The 13538-nt window shown below is 68.8% G+C and overlaps 1 long non-coding RNA gene across 1 annotated transcript in view; it reads right to left on the reverse strand.

Moving 5' to 3' along the window:
- The window catches only part of LOC133063203 (uncharacterized), a 56712-nt gene extending 44234 nt beyond the window's left edge, over positions 1-12478 (reverse strand). Inside the window, exon 1 of the long non-coding RNA XR_009694375.1 lies at positions 12346-12478. This is a non-coding gene — a long non-coding RNA (uncharacterized LOC133063203). The remainder of the gene's footprint in view (positions 1-12345) is intronic.
- Between the last annotated feature and the right edge of the window lie 1060 nt (positions 12479-13538).

Raw genomic sequence — 13538 nt, forward strand, 5'->3', positions numbered from 1 at the left:
CACACAGAACCCCGAGCGGGACGGGACGGGATGGGACGTGGCGAGCCCGGGCAGCCTGGAACCTGAGGGCCACTCGCCTGCAGCCGGCCAGGGGGCTCCCGCCTCGGCGCCTGCTGGGGGCAACCCCTGCTTCCCTACAGTTGAGGGCCCAGCTCCCAGCTCTGCCTCCTGCCCTGAGATTCAGCTCTCCCAGCATAAAATGGGCAGAGGGGCTGCTGGGGCAGGGTGGGGCAAGGGGTGTCAGAGACAGGTGGGTCTGGGTTCTGGAGCCCGTGATACGAGCCGGGCCCAGCCCCCTCCCTCTCAGCCGCAAGAGGCTCCCCGGTGCGCTGGGCGCCCACAGCGGGCGCAGGGCCGGCAGGGTCTGGACCACCACACCCAGGTGCACGCTAAGCCCTGCGCGTCAAGGAGTCTCAGAGGCCAGGATGGTGGCAGGTGAGACAGGAGCCAGGAGGCCAGTCTGCGGAAGGGCTGAGCTCCACAAGGCTTGGGCATCTTCCCTATGAGCTCAGACAGCCGCAAGCAGGCCACGCGCCCAGGGGCCAGGCCCTGCCCCCCCAGCCCCTGCTTCCCCTTTCGGAAGAGGGTGCTGGAACGGCCCTAGAGCTCTGGGTGTGGAACGTCACCTGGCTTCACCCTTCCTGCCCAGGACCCACAGCCCCATCGCCCAGCCCCCAGAGATGGGGCTTTTCTACTGGAGTTTAGAATTTCGAGACATCTTCCCCCAAAGGGGAAGGGGGCAGAGGGAAATGGAAGGGGTTCTGGCCGAAAGGACCTGAATTTGGCTCCCACTGCCCTCTGGCCGTGCAGCTCCGGGAGGCACGGATGTCATTGAGGAGCCAGGCGTCCCCGCGGTCCGTCACCTTCCGCTGAGGGAAGCACCAGACAACCCAGGTGTCCCGCAGTGGGGTGTGAGCCCAGTCCCGGCCAGGGCGGCGGCCTTCCACCACCTACACCAACCAGACAGCCCTGCACGGCCTGCAGACCTGCCCTCCCCGACGGCCACCACCACCCACCTTACCCGCTCCCCCAGGCGCTTGGCTTCCCAAGGACCCCCAGGGACAGGCAGAGCATTACCTGGGCCCCCGGGCCCCACCCAGCTCTGTGCAGGGCTGGCACAGCGAGGGTGAGCTCACGACGGAGCAGGCCCCCCGAGCCAGCTGGGAGGGATGCTGGGCTGGGCTCTGGGAAGGATGTCCAGCCACTCACATGGCCCCCAGGAGCATGCCTCCCAACTCCAGACCCCTGAGAGAAACAGCATCACGGCCGCCCTGTGCCTCCGTGTGCAGGGAACACGCGGGACACGGTGCCAGCCAGGGCACGCGGGCGTGCAGGGCAGAGGACCGTGGAGGGGCGGGGACACCTGGGCCCGGTGTCTGGACGCTCACTGACAGACGAGAGACTGCCGTGTGTGACGTGCGCTCTGCGTGTGCACGGGCGTGTCAGAGGCCGCTCCTGTGCCTCCAGAGGGGGCTGCATGTACACTGAACCCCGCGGTCACACATGCGTGTGCGTGCACACGCGTGTGCCTGTCAGGACGTGGGGATCGTGGCCGCGCATCCTCAGAGCTCTCGGGGCAGCTGCCCGGCTGGGACATCTCGGCCCTGACGTGTGTGGACGAGGCCGGGGGCACCCCTGGGTTTCTGCGAAGCGGTTTTTCTAAAAAGCCATCTCCTGAGACTCCCGTCCTCCAGACCTGGCATGCTCCTGCTCTCTGGGGACACCCCGATGGTGAGGCCAAAATAAGCCCAATGTCCGTCAGACGGCAGACCCCTTGGAGGCCGGAGCCTCCTCCCTGCCCCGGCCTGTCCCCCAGGACCCGGCGCTGGCCAGCTCCCCGCCCACGAGGGCGCCACCAGGGGCCCCTGGGGGCTCTGCACAGATCTGCCCTCTGCAACCGCAGTCCACTCTGCTGGAGGCCCCACAAAAGCAGACAGACGGGAAACTGGTCCTGCAGAACCTCAACCCTCAGACAGGAGCCCGAGACAGGAACGCACCGTCCACCAGGCAGCGTCGGTCACGGGGCCGTGCCTGCTGTCTGCTCCGGCTCCCGGGAGGCGTGCACCAGCACACGCGTGTGAGCACACACACACCCACACTTGAGACGTGTGTCTCGAAAGGAAGCACCTGCCGCCGGCTGAGCAAGGGCCCGCACACTCCCACCGAGCACCGCGGTGGGCGCCAGTCACCGGCTCTCACGCCACCCTGCGTCCTCCGGCGGGGGGCACAGCCCCGCTCCCCTTAGAGACACGTAGCTGAGCTGGTGCTGAGTGTCGGAGGAGAGCAGGGTTCGCTTTATACCATCTTATCCTCTACACACACACACACTCCTCACTCGGTAATGGACACAGATGGGAATGTGGGGTAGCTTTACAGAACAGCTCTCTACAGGAGCGCGGCTCCAATCTTTAAAGCAACGTCAAAACATGCTCCGGGCTCTCCCTCACCGGCGCCGTCAGCCCCGACGGGTGGCCCCATCTCACCAGACATGGGTGGCCACCCCTGCCCACACAGGCCCCCAGGACACCCCTCCTCCCCTCCAGCCACAGGGACCTCTAGATAAGGAAGCCAACTGCGCCCCTCACCGTCTCAAAGTCCCCAAGAGCGTCCCAAGGCAAAGAGAACGAGATCCACGTCTTCCCCAGAAGTCCCGGCCCTCTCAGCCTGCGCGGGGGGCCCTGTCCCCACCGACCCTGCACCTCTGGCCCGGCCCTTCCAGCGCGCCAAGCCTGACGCCAGCTCAGGCCCCTGCGGGGGCAGCCCTTCTCCCAGCCCCCCATTTCCACAGCACAGCACGAGGGGACACGGAGCCAGGCTGGGCCTCCGGGGAGGCGGGGCTCGGGGCTGAGCAGGGCCCGCAGGAGCGCCAGGGGCAGCTCTGTCTTCCACAGAACTCGGGTCACCCGTTCAGACTCACCATCAGGCTGGCCATCAACCTCAGCCCTGCCCCTGCCGATCAAAAAACAGGCTCAGAGGGGTGACCGGAGACTGTGACCCGGCCCCTGGGCCCTGCCCCCAGCCCAGCACGTGGGGAGGGCCAAGCTCTCAACCCATTCGACAGATGGAAGCAGCGAGGCAGAGAGGCGGCCCGGTCCCAGCTTGCGTGGCCAGAGCAGACACTGGGTCACCCCTGACCAGCTGCTGGGCCCTTCCGGAAACTTCCACAGGGCGACCGGAGGTAAAGACGACCCCTCCGTGGAGATGGGGGGTGGCGGGGGAGGGGGCAGGAAGCAGGCTCCAGAAGCACCGGGAGCCCCCGGCCCACAGGACTCCAGGGCCGCGTGGGAGCCTGTGGGGGCGTGGAGAGGGCAGGGCGCACGTTGCTCCTCCCGGAACCTGGGGAGGTTCTGTGGGGGTCCTGTGGGGGCCCTGGACCTCTCTGCTGACAGCCAGTGGCGGGAGCACCTCCTCACTGCGCGGTCACAAGCCATCTCTCTGTGGCACCTGCTGTGTGCAGGAAGGATCTAGAAAGCCCCTCCCACACTGGGCTCTCAGTCCCCCAAGGCCAGCCTGGCCCGGCCCCATCCCCACGTGCGGGGAGGCTCCTGGTCTGTGAGCCGCGGAGGGAGAGCTGGTCCTGCCGAAAATAAACCAGGATCTGTCGGCAAACACGAGGGAGCCTGGGGTTCCAGCCCACGGGAGGACTCCGACAGGACCCCAGGCTTCCCGCGGCAGGGGAGGGGGCATGCCGGCCACTCCAGGGGGCAGACCCGGCGTTCGTCACACCGTCCACATCTCCAGGCTGGGGTCAGCGCTCAGCACAGCCGGTGGGGGGGTGGGGGGACGGACAGCAGAGTTGTGCTTGGGGGTGGCGCTGTTAAAGAGGGGGGCCAACGTGGGCCCCGAGGCAGCAGGGGTGCAGCTGAGGCCCGGCTGCTAGGCAAGGCGGTCTGAAAAGACCCTCTGCTCTCTCCAGGGCAGGGTGGGGCTGAGCCTGGAGGGCTTGGCTTGGCTTGCTGGCGCTGCAACATCAGGGCCTCAGTCTCCCCATCTGTTAATGGAGGGCTTGAGTCAGAGGCCCTGCGCTGCCGGCCAGGAGGGGCTGGATGCCAGGCGACCCCTGCCCTCCGCACCCCTGCGCCCCGCCCTCAGGCAGCCTCCTCCTGCCGGACCACCCAGAGGCTTACACTGCTGTTGGTGGCTCGGTCACGTCCAACTCCATGACCCCCTGGACCGCAGCACGCCAGGCCTGCCCGTCCCTCACCGTCTCCCAGAGTTTGCCCAAGCTCACGTCCAGTGAATCTAAATGCTGAAGGGCCCACCGAACTCTTCCTCTGGGAGCCCCCAGGCCTGGGGCACAGCAGCCCCCAAGGAGGAGTGGGCCTCCCTCCTGGGGGCCACAGGTTCCCAGGGACTGAGGCTCCCCGTCAGGCCTGGAAGGGAGGGCCCAGTGGGGCTGAGGCAGAGGCTCAGGGTCACCCAGTATGGAACCTCCAGGAGCCCCGGCGCTGGGTGTGGGGACAGCTGTCACGAAAAGCCCGAGTGTAGGTGGCCCGTGACTCAGTTTCCCCACAGCGCCGCCCCAGCCCCTGGGGCAGAGCAGAGAGGCAAGGCACAGCCCCTACTGACCCCAAGGGGGCCCCAGGGAGGCTGTCCGGCCCTCCTGGTGTCCCCGCTGCCCTCAGCCTCTGTTCCAGCTCCTTCTGCAACTCCGAGGCCGACCCAGACCCGGCTCCCAGCAGGACCCCAGCCTTGGCCTGGCAGCGGGCTTGCGTGTGACCGTGGGCGATACTGGACCCTTCTGAAAGGCGGGGCCAGATGGGCTGATGTGGGACCTGGGGTGTGTGTGTGCTTCTGTATCTCAGAGACACACACAGATGCGGGACCCGGGGGTGGGGGGGGAGTGTGTGTGTGTCTTAGAGACACACATAGACTTGGGACCTGAGAAGTGTGTGTGCGTGCGTGCGTGTGTGCCTAAGAGACACACAGATGTGGGACTTGGGCAGACACTCCCCTGTTGCCGTTCTGAGATCCTGCCGTAATTTAGACCCCACTAATTTTTCCTCTCCTGGAGCAGATGATGCTGACAAGGAGACTTTTAGGTTCAAACTCCCAGGGTCTAAGACAGGGGCTGCTGGGTCCCCATGTCTCCTGGGGGCCCCATCACCTGGAAGGCCTGGGTGCCCGCGCCTGTGTGCTATGTACCAGCTGTCTCCCCACCCGGGACACAAGCCCCCCAGTCGCCGGGGCCTCAACACGCTCGGGCTCCAGCAGAACACGCGTGGACCCTCAACCCGCCTGGGAATAACCATCAGGACCCTCCAGCTCAGAGGGCCAGAAGCCACGGCTCCTGCCCCCACGTGGCTGCTGAGGCCCCAGGTCTCTCCACGCCCTCTCCTCCGGGGAGAGCTCGGCAAAGCTGGGAATCAACTGGACACACGCGGGGAGGGTGAGTGACGGGCATTGGGGCCAGACGGAGCAGCCGTGTCCACACCCGCCACCCCCTCCCACTCACCGCGTGGGTGCACACAGACACAGGGTACCCAGCGGGGGTGGGGACGGCCAGGGAGCAGGTGCCCCCAGCAGCTGAGGCCGCCTGCCCTGCTCAGGCGACCAGACCTGAACCCACACAGCAGGGACGCGGCAGCCCCGCCACCAGCCAGCCCACTCAGCGTGCGTCCCCAGACCGCACCCTGCCCCACTCCGGCCTCAGTCTCCGCATCTGTGCAGTGGGTGCTGGGACAGATGATACCAAAGTCCTTCATGTATCTGGGGACCAGCCCCTGCATGGGCTCCACCATCAGCCTGCTCCCCCACCCGCCAAGACCTGCCCGGGGCCAGGTGACGCCCGAGCTTCTGCAGGAAGAAATCGGAATCCATGTCGGGAGACAAAGAGGGAAGGGCGGTGTGGGGGGGATGGGGGTGCTGGAGAGATGACAAATGTATCCAGTGTCCGCGGCAATGCCACCATCTGCTCCAGGTTCACGCCTGGAGATTTACGGCCCCGTCCCCCGGCCCTGAGATCCATCTCCTGCCTGTCACTCACTAGCTTCTTTCACCCAAGGCGCCCACCGCACCCCCACTAGGCCTGTATTCTCCACCACCCGCCCAGGGCTGTCTGTTTCCTGCAGAGATATATGGACACCCCAGTCCTAGCACCTCTGCTCGTAAATTTCTTCTGCTGTTGAACACCCTCAGAAAGAGGGTTCTGGGCTCACAGCCTGGGCCTCTCAGGGGTGGGGCTCTGACCCAGGCGATCTGAGTGCCTAGAAAACCCCACTGAAACCTATAGCTGGTTTCAGTGGGACCCGGGGGGTGTGTGTGTGCGTGCGTGCGTGTGCGCCTAAGAGACACAGATGTGGGACTTGGGCAGACACTCCCCTGTTGCTGTGCTGAGACCCTGCCATAATTTAGACCCCACTAATTTTTCCTCTCCTGGAGCAGATGACGCTGACAAGGAGACTTTTAGATTCAAACTCCCAGGGTCTGAGACAGGGGCTGCTGGGTCCCCGTCTCTCCTGGGGGCCCCATCACCTGTTTTTTTGGGGGGTAGGGAATTAGGGGAGCAACAGCCTCTCCCCAGCTTGGGTGGGGGGGGGGTGCTAGCTTCCAAAGGCACTGTGAACAACCTCTGAGCTGTCCAGAGGGAATTGGGGGGCAGTGGGGAGGGGACCTCGGTCCTTCTTGTCCCCAGGCCCTGGTATGGGTGACCGCCACACCCTGTGCCAACCCCCTCACGTCTGCCAGGCCAGGTAAGACACCCACCCCGCCTCCATCAGGACCGCCAGCTCCCAGCTGCTGTGTCACCCGGAGTGAGACCCGGGCGGCCAGCCTGCGGGAGGGGGTCCGAGAGGATCTGACTGCGTGCCTCCCAACCTTCCAAACCCGGAGAGCCTGCGGGGCTGGGGGAGGGGGCAGCCCTCCACGACCCCAGGAAAGTGAGGCACTGACGCCACCCCTGAACCCAGAGAGCAAGGGGCCTTCCCCTCTGACACACAGCCACCCGGCATCCGTGCCTCCATCTCGGGGTGTCTCCCTTTCTGATGAAGCGGGATGCAAACCTGGGGTGGGGTTTGGGACAGCGTCCCCCAGGGCTGGCTCAGCTAAAAGGTGGCAGCTGCAAGGACCCAGGGCACAGGAGGCCAGGGGGCTGGTCGGGCAGGAAGCAGGGCAGTACTCGCGGCTGCAAGGCAACACGGGCCAACGTGCTCCTTTCCTCTGGGGCTGGGGCCCCACTGGAGACGGCTGCCGGAGAGGAGCCTACCTTCCTATTCCCCACCCTCACTCCCCAGCCTTGAAAGCCCCTGCCCCGCAGGGCCCACGAGACCTTAGATCTTGTTAACGCCTTCTTGCCAGCCCCCAGCCCAACAGCGAGGGAGCCAGGCAGACGCAGCTGCACCCAAGCAAGCGCTCCGCAAGGCACACGCAGGGCCAGGAGAGGATGGCTCACACCTGAGGCTCCGCTGGGGCTGCAAGCCTGGCTGGAGGCTCCCAAGCCTGGAGGAGAGGCCTCCAGGGGCCCTGCCAGTGCTGACCCTTCCCTGGGGTATTCCTTCCATGGCGCACAGGCTAACCTTGTGCCCCATTTCACAGATTTGGGAACTGAGGCTCTGAGAGGCTTACCTGCCCCAAGGTCACACAGCTCTTGTCGAGAAGAGCCCGGTTTTGATGCCCGAGGCTGCCGGTCTGTTTTGGAGGGGGAACCCCTGCAGGGAGCCCCCGTGAGCAGCAAGCAGGTGACCTGCAGCTTCTACAGAATGGAAGGGGACCCCTGCCTTAGAGGCACGCTAGGGTAAGAAGGCTCAGCACCCCTCCCCCGAAGGATGACGAAGAGAACGTGTCCAAGGTGGGGGGAGGGGTGGAGAACTTCCACCAGGTTCTGAGCAAAGGCCCCCGCCCCCACGCCGAGGGTTTGGCTCCCCTTTCGCGGACTGCCGCCCCTCCCCAGGGCCTGGCTGGACGGCGCGAAACGTCGGGAGCGCGAGCAGACCGAGAAGGGTGATACCCGCCCGCACCGACGGGGCTCAGGGACCCCGGGCCGAGGAGGTTCCGGGGAAGGGCAAGGGCCGCGTTGGGTCGACCACGGGAAGCAGCAGCTCTGAGTAGGGGTGGGATGAGGGCCGACGAGGGGAGAGGGGTGCTGGGCAGGGGCGCTCCGGGGGCGGCCGCGGAGCCCCGACCAGGACCCCCTCTGCCCCGCTGAGCCGAGCGCCCGCTCCGCCGCCGCCGCCAAGTTCTTCCAACTTTGCCCGCTCCGCTCGGAGGGCGCGCGGGGCCGGGGCGCACGAGGGGCCGGGGGCGCGGGGTGCGGGGCCCGCCGCGCCACCCCCGCGAGCGGCCGGACTGCCGCGCCCCCAGGCTCGGCCCCGGCCCCGCGCGGACTCGGGACGCGCCGGCTCCGCGCTTACCTGCTCGCCCGGCCGCCGTTCCGGGGCTGTGCCCGCCGCCGCCGCCGCCGTCCTTCAAGCTCTAACTTCGCTCCGGGGATTGAAATTCCTCCCCAGCTTCGCCCATCGATCCGCGCGCCGCCCCGCCCCTCGCGCGCGGGCAGGGGCGCCGGAGCCCGCGCGCCGCCCCTGCGCCCCCCCCCCCCCCCCGCCTCTGCGCGCCCCCGCCCCCTCTTCCTCCGAGTCCGGCGCGGAGTCTCGCGCCCCCCCTTCTCCCCGCCCGCCCGGCCTCCTCGCTGCCTAGCTCGTTCTCTCCCGCCGCCGAGCCGGGGGTGGGGGCGCGGGGGAGGGAGCGGGAGGGGGAGGTACTAGAAAGCGCAGGAGGGTTTCCTCTCGGCCCCTGGCCGGCCTCCCACCCACGTCCGCCCTCCGGTGACGGAGCGCGCAGCAGCTGTGGCTGGGAAGGGCTGCCCACGACCCCCTCCCTTTTAAGCAAAGCCCGGGCGTTCTCAGGACTCGGGTCGGCCCGTCGACCCGGCCCACCTGGGAGAAGGCAGGGGTCCGGGGGCAGAGAGCTGGGGGAGGGGCGGGGAGGGCCGGCACCGTCTCCCAGCCCCGGTCCCCTTCCTTCCCTCACTCCCCCAGCCTCTGGGGAGATTCGGGTGGGGGGGAGACGCGGGGTGGGGAGGTCTCTGAGCAAGCTCTCCTCTTAGTTTGACCCCTGACACCTGCGCGTGCAGAAGCCCCCTTTTCGCAAGTTACAGGCAAGGAAACGGCCCAGAGAGGCCGGGGGGCATGCCCCCCGCCACACAGCCGGTCCGAAGCAGAACCCGAGGGTCAGCTTTGCCCCCAGGACTGAGCCTCCTGGCCCCTCGGGGACTCCTCGTTGTGGCCAGGCAGGCCTCGGCGGTGCTCTCGACTGCCCGGGGGGCTGCCCATCCCGCAGCCCGGCCCGCTCGTGTCCCCACGCCGCCCGGCCCGTCCCCGCAGGCGCCCGCAGCCCCCTCCCCGCTTCCTGTCCCCCGCCCGCCTCTGATTCCCGGCCTCAGTACCCCCGGCACGCTCTCCGCTCCCCGCCAGCAGCTGGGCAATTCACCGAGCATACAAAAGAGTTGACTCAATTCAAAGGCAGCAAATCAAGATAAATCCTATAGTGTGTGCGGACCGGAGAGGGGATGTGAATGAACGCCCACGGCACAGGCGACTCCGATAGGGGCTGACAGACCCCCTCCCCCAGCACCGCTGGGGCGCAGAAGGTCAGCCAGGACCTGCGGAGTGGGCGCCAAGCTGCCTCCCCTGCCAGTGGGCACTTAGGGAGGCAGTGCTTTGCGGGCCCCTCCTGCCTGCACGGCCGGGCTCTGCCAGGCTAGAGAGGGGCTGCTAGAGCGAAGCCAGCGTGGCCGGTGGTGGAGACTGAGCCCTGGGGAGCTCTGTGTCCAGAAACCTGTCACAGCCCCGAGGATCAGGGTGAGGCCCACGGAAGGAGGCTGCTGGGCCGCGGGGGCATCTGAGCTGCATCCCTTCTCCTTCGGCAGCCCCTGCCTGGACCCTCGCCCCGCAGGCCCCAGGCCAAGGCCAGGCTCCGGGCTCTCCCGGTAGACACAGCAAGCCTCAGATGTGCTCAGCCAGAGCTGGGGAACAAGAGAGCAGGCCGGCTGGGGAGAGGGCTCCCCTCCTGCCTCAGAGCCGCCCCCACTCCAGCTGCAGCTGGGGCTGGGGAGAGCCTCCCCGGGGACACCGGTCACTCCTGGAAGGTCTGAGAAATCGGCCTCCCAGCCTCTGGCCTCACCAGTCCTGGGCAGTGAATGCATGGGAGCGGGGCTCCAGCATGTCCTCCCCCAGGCCAGCCCCGGCCCGGAGGCGACTGATGCCTGTTTCTGGCCGGTCCCCCCAGCCCAGCAAGCAGCTGTGGCTCAGCAAGGATGGGGCTGGCTTGGGAGGGGCCGCCCCGGAATGCCAGGGACCGAGCCAGGGCCAGTCAGAGCTACAGAGCAGCCTCTTGCTGCTCCCCAGGCCTGGGGGCTATGAGCCCATTTCTTAGGCGAGCAAGCCGAGGCCAGAGCACCCGCCCCAGCCCTGCCCCACTGCCAGGCGAGTATACTCCGCCCAGGGTCAGGGCTCTGCGGAGGGGCCGGGAGGGTCCAGGCTCCGCACAGGGGGAGGTCCCCGAGCCAGCTGCGCAGAGAGCGAACCCCAGAGTTGCGGGCGCAGGGGATTGCAGGTGGGACCTGAAAGGAAGCTTGAGGTCCCGGCCACTGACGCCCTCCCCCCCCCCCCCCCCCCGCCCCGGCGGAGGCCGCCCCTTAGGGCTACGATCTCTCCGCTCGCGTCAGCTCGGTCGCCCCTCCCCCGTGGTCGCGCCGATGGCCGCCTGCGTGTAAGTCATTAATTCTGTTCCAGAGGCGCCGGCTCCGCGGCGAGGACTTCTGTCAACGACCCCACACCGCGCTCCACGCCCCCTGACCCACCCCCAGCCCCAGAGCGGGTGAGGGGTGGACACGGATGCGGCTCCTCGCTCACCGAGGCTGGGAGACCGCTGGAGCGCGGCGCAGAAGCGCTGGAGGGCGTCGGGGTCCCCGAGTTGACGGAGGGGGCGGGGCCCGAGGCCCGCCCTGGGGACAAAGACCCCCAGGCTGCCTGGGGGCTGGATGCGGCAGACGGGGAGAAAAAGCAAGTACCCCGTGTCCTCCGTCCCCCAAATCCACTCAAGCTGGGACCTGAGTGTTGGGGTGGGTGGAGTGGGGGGGAGGACAGAACCCTCCTGGGCCTTGGGGGTGCGTGCAGGCGACGCTGCAGGGGGGCCCACCGGGGCGTCGCCTCTTCCCCGCACGCGAGGCTGTGGCTACACCCCAAAACCCTCTCGGAAGCTTCGCGGGTCCCCTTTACTCTCCACAGTCCAGCCGGCGGCTCGCCGCGACCACCGCACGCCCCCCGCCGCTCAGATGGGGCGGGAGGATGGGCCCGCGTCAGTGGGTCGGGAGGGAATTCCCGCTCAGCGGCGACAGTCGGGCCCGGGGACCCCACGCCCCGCCAGCCAGGAGGGCTCCGTTGAGGACGGTGCTAGCATCGCGCCGGTCTGGGCGGCCACAGGCCACACGGTGCAGTTTGGGAAGAAAGTTGGGGGCGACACCCAGAGACCAGAGCGTCAAGAAGGAGGGACGAGCAGGGGGCGTGGAGGCAGGAGCGGCGGGGTGAGCTGGCTGAGAGCGCGCGCTGGGGTCCCGCCACACCCCGGCCGCCGGCTTCCCGGCGGAGAGGCTGGGGCAGAGGCGCCTGGGAATCGCCTGGAGCTGGGTCCCTCGCGGGAGAGCGGCCGCGGCCGGCGGAGCCAGGAGACCCGGTGGGGCGAGGTGGGGGTGGGGGTCCTGCAACGCCCGCTCCGAGCAAGGCTCCCCCCACGCCGGCCGTGAGAGGGCTGGGCACCCTCGGTCCGCTCCCTGCCCGCCCTCGACTACTAGATGGGGTTCCTGGCGGTTCCTGATGGGGGGCGGTCTCCGCATGAACTTGGGGCGCCGCGGATACCACTGCTCCCTCGCAAGCAAGACCACCCTGTTACCCCATCCCTGCCTATCCCTCCCTTCCTGCTTACAATGCTCAGGAAAGTTTCGGGTCCCCGCGGCGCCTCCCAGCCCGAGGGGTCCGGAGTCCCGGGCCTTCGGGTCGCGGCGTCGGGGAGGGAAGTTTGTCCGGCCGGGGCCCGGCGACTGCTAACTTCGGGTGCGACCGCCTCGGCACCCGAGAGCGAGGCGGCGAGGACCGGCGGAAACAACGCTCCATAACCAAGCCCCGCTGGCGGGAGACTCGGCCCCGGCGACGACGCTCAGGGCAGGGCGCCGGGACTGGGGCGGCCCGGGCGGCGAGAGCCTCTGGGGACCCCGCGCACTCCCCCACTGCCGCCCGGGAGAGCCTCTTCCCCGCCTCCCCCAGGGGCGGGGAGCTGCTGGCCCTGCAGCCGCGGGAGAAAGGACCCCCGAAGCGCAGCCCCGCGCAGCCCCCGCCCCCACCATCCCCTTCCTACCTGCTCTCGGTTGTGGGCCCGGGGCTGGAGGCACCGTCACAGGAGAGCGCAGCGCGCGCGCCCAGGTCCCCGGAGCGCGGCGGCGGCGGCGGCGGCTTCCCCTCCTTCCTCCAGCTCTTCCTCCGCCGGCCTCGCTGGCTCCAGACAGCTCTCCTCCCCCTAGCGCCCTGCCTGCCCCTCCCGGAGCCCGCCGGGCTGGGCTCGGCCTGCGACGGGGAGCGGAGCGGAGCCGGCGGGAGCCGGGCTGCGGCGCTCACTGCGTCAAGCGCTGGGCGAGCGCGGGGCGGCGACGGCGGAGACAGCGCGCGGCGAGCCCGGGGCCGGCCGGACAGGCGGGGCAGCGGCGGCTCCGGCTCCGGCTCCTCCGGCTCCGGCGCGGGCGCGGTGGTGGCGGCCGCGGCCGCGCCGAGGTTGTAGCACATTCTTTCTGAGCGTGATCGAAGATTTCGTGTAGGAGCCGGAGCGGGGAGGGCTGGAGGAGGGGCGGGGGACGCGGGCGGGGGCGGCCGGAGGGGCGGGCGGCGGTGTAGCTCCAGCACGTCGATGGACGGGGGGTGTCCGAAGGGTGACGCGGGCGGGGAGTCGAGCAGGCTGCGGGGCGGCGTGGGCAACCCCGAGGCGTCTTCGCCTCCCTCCTTCTGGCTCGCCCTGCGCGCCCCTGCCCTCGCCCCAGGGCACCGTTAGAATAGAGGCCCCCGAAGGTCTAGGAGTCGGGACGCCGGGTGGCGATGGGAGGTGGGCACCTGGGCGGAAACGAGAGCGCGCGTGCGGGCACTGCCGTGAGCACACACGCCGGGAACCGCGTGAAAGTTGACCCGAAGTCAGACCCTGTGTGGGCGCGCGCGTCCGCGAGTGCAATTGCTCTGCCCACTGGGGCGCGCGTTCCCGAGATGGGGAGGGCGCTGCACTTGGTGGGGGTGGGGGCGAGAGGGTGGTCGCCCCCGAGGGACTTGCTCTCCCCTAGATCGCTGACCCCCACTAACCCTCCCGGGGCTCAGCGCCGCCCTCCCCACTTTCGGCGGGGGGGAGGGGGGGCAGGGCCGGCGAGGGATGTGGGACCAGCCAGGCTCCCGGAAGGTTCGGTTTAGAGGATTTTCCTCCCACGGATCCCTTTCTCTTCGTTCGCCTCCCGAATCCCCGGGGGGCGGCAACCGCTCGGCCGGCCTATAGGCTGGGTTCTACATCCGCAGCCT

The sequence above is a fragment of the Dama dama genome, chromosome 10 (assembly GCF_033118175.1).
Source record: "Dama dama isolate Ldn47 chromosome 10, ASM3311817v1, whole genome shotgun sequence".
NCBI classification, from domain to species: domain Eukaryota; kingdom Metazoa; phylum Chordata; class Mammalia; order Artiodactyla; family Cervidae; genus Dama; species Dama dama.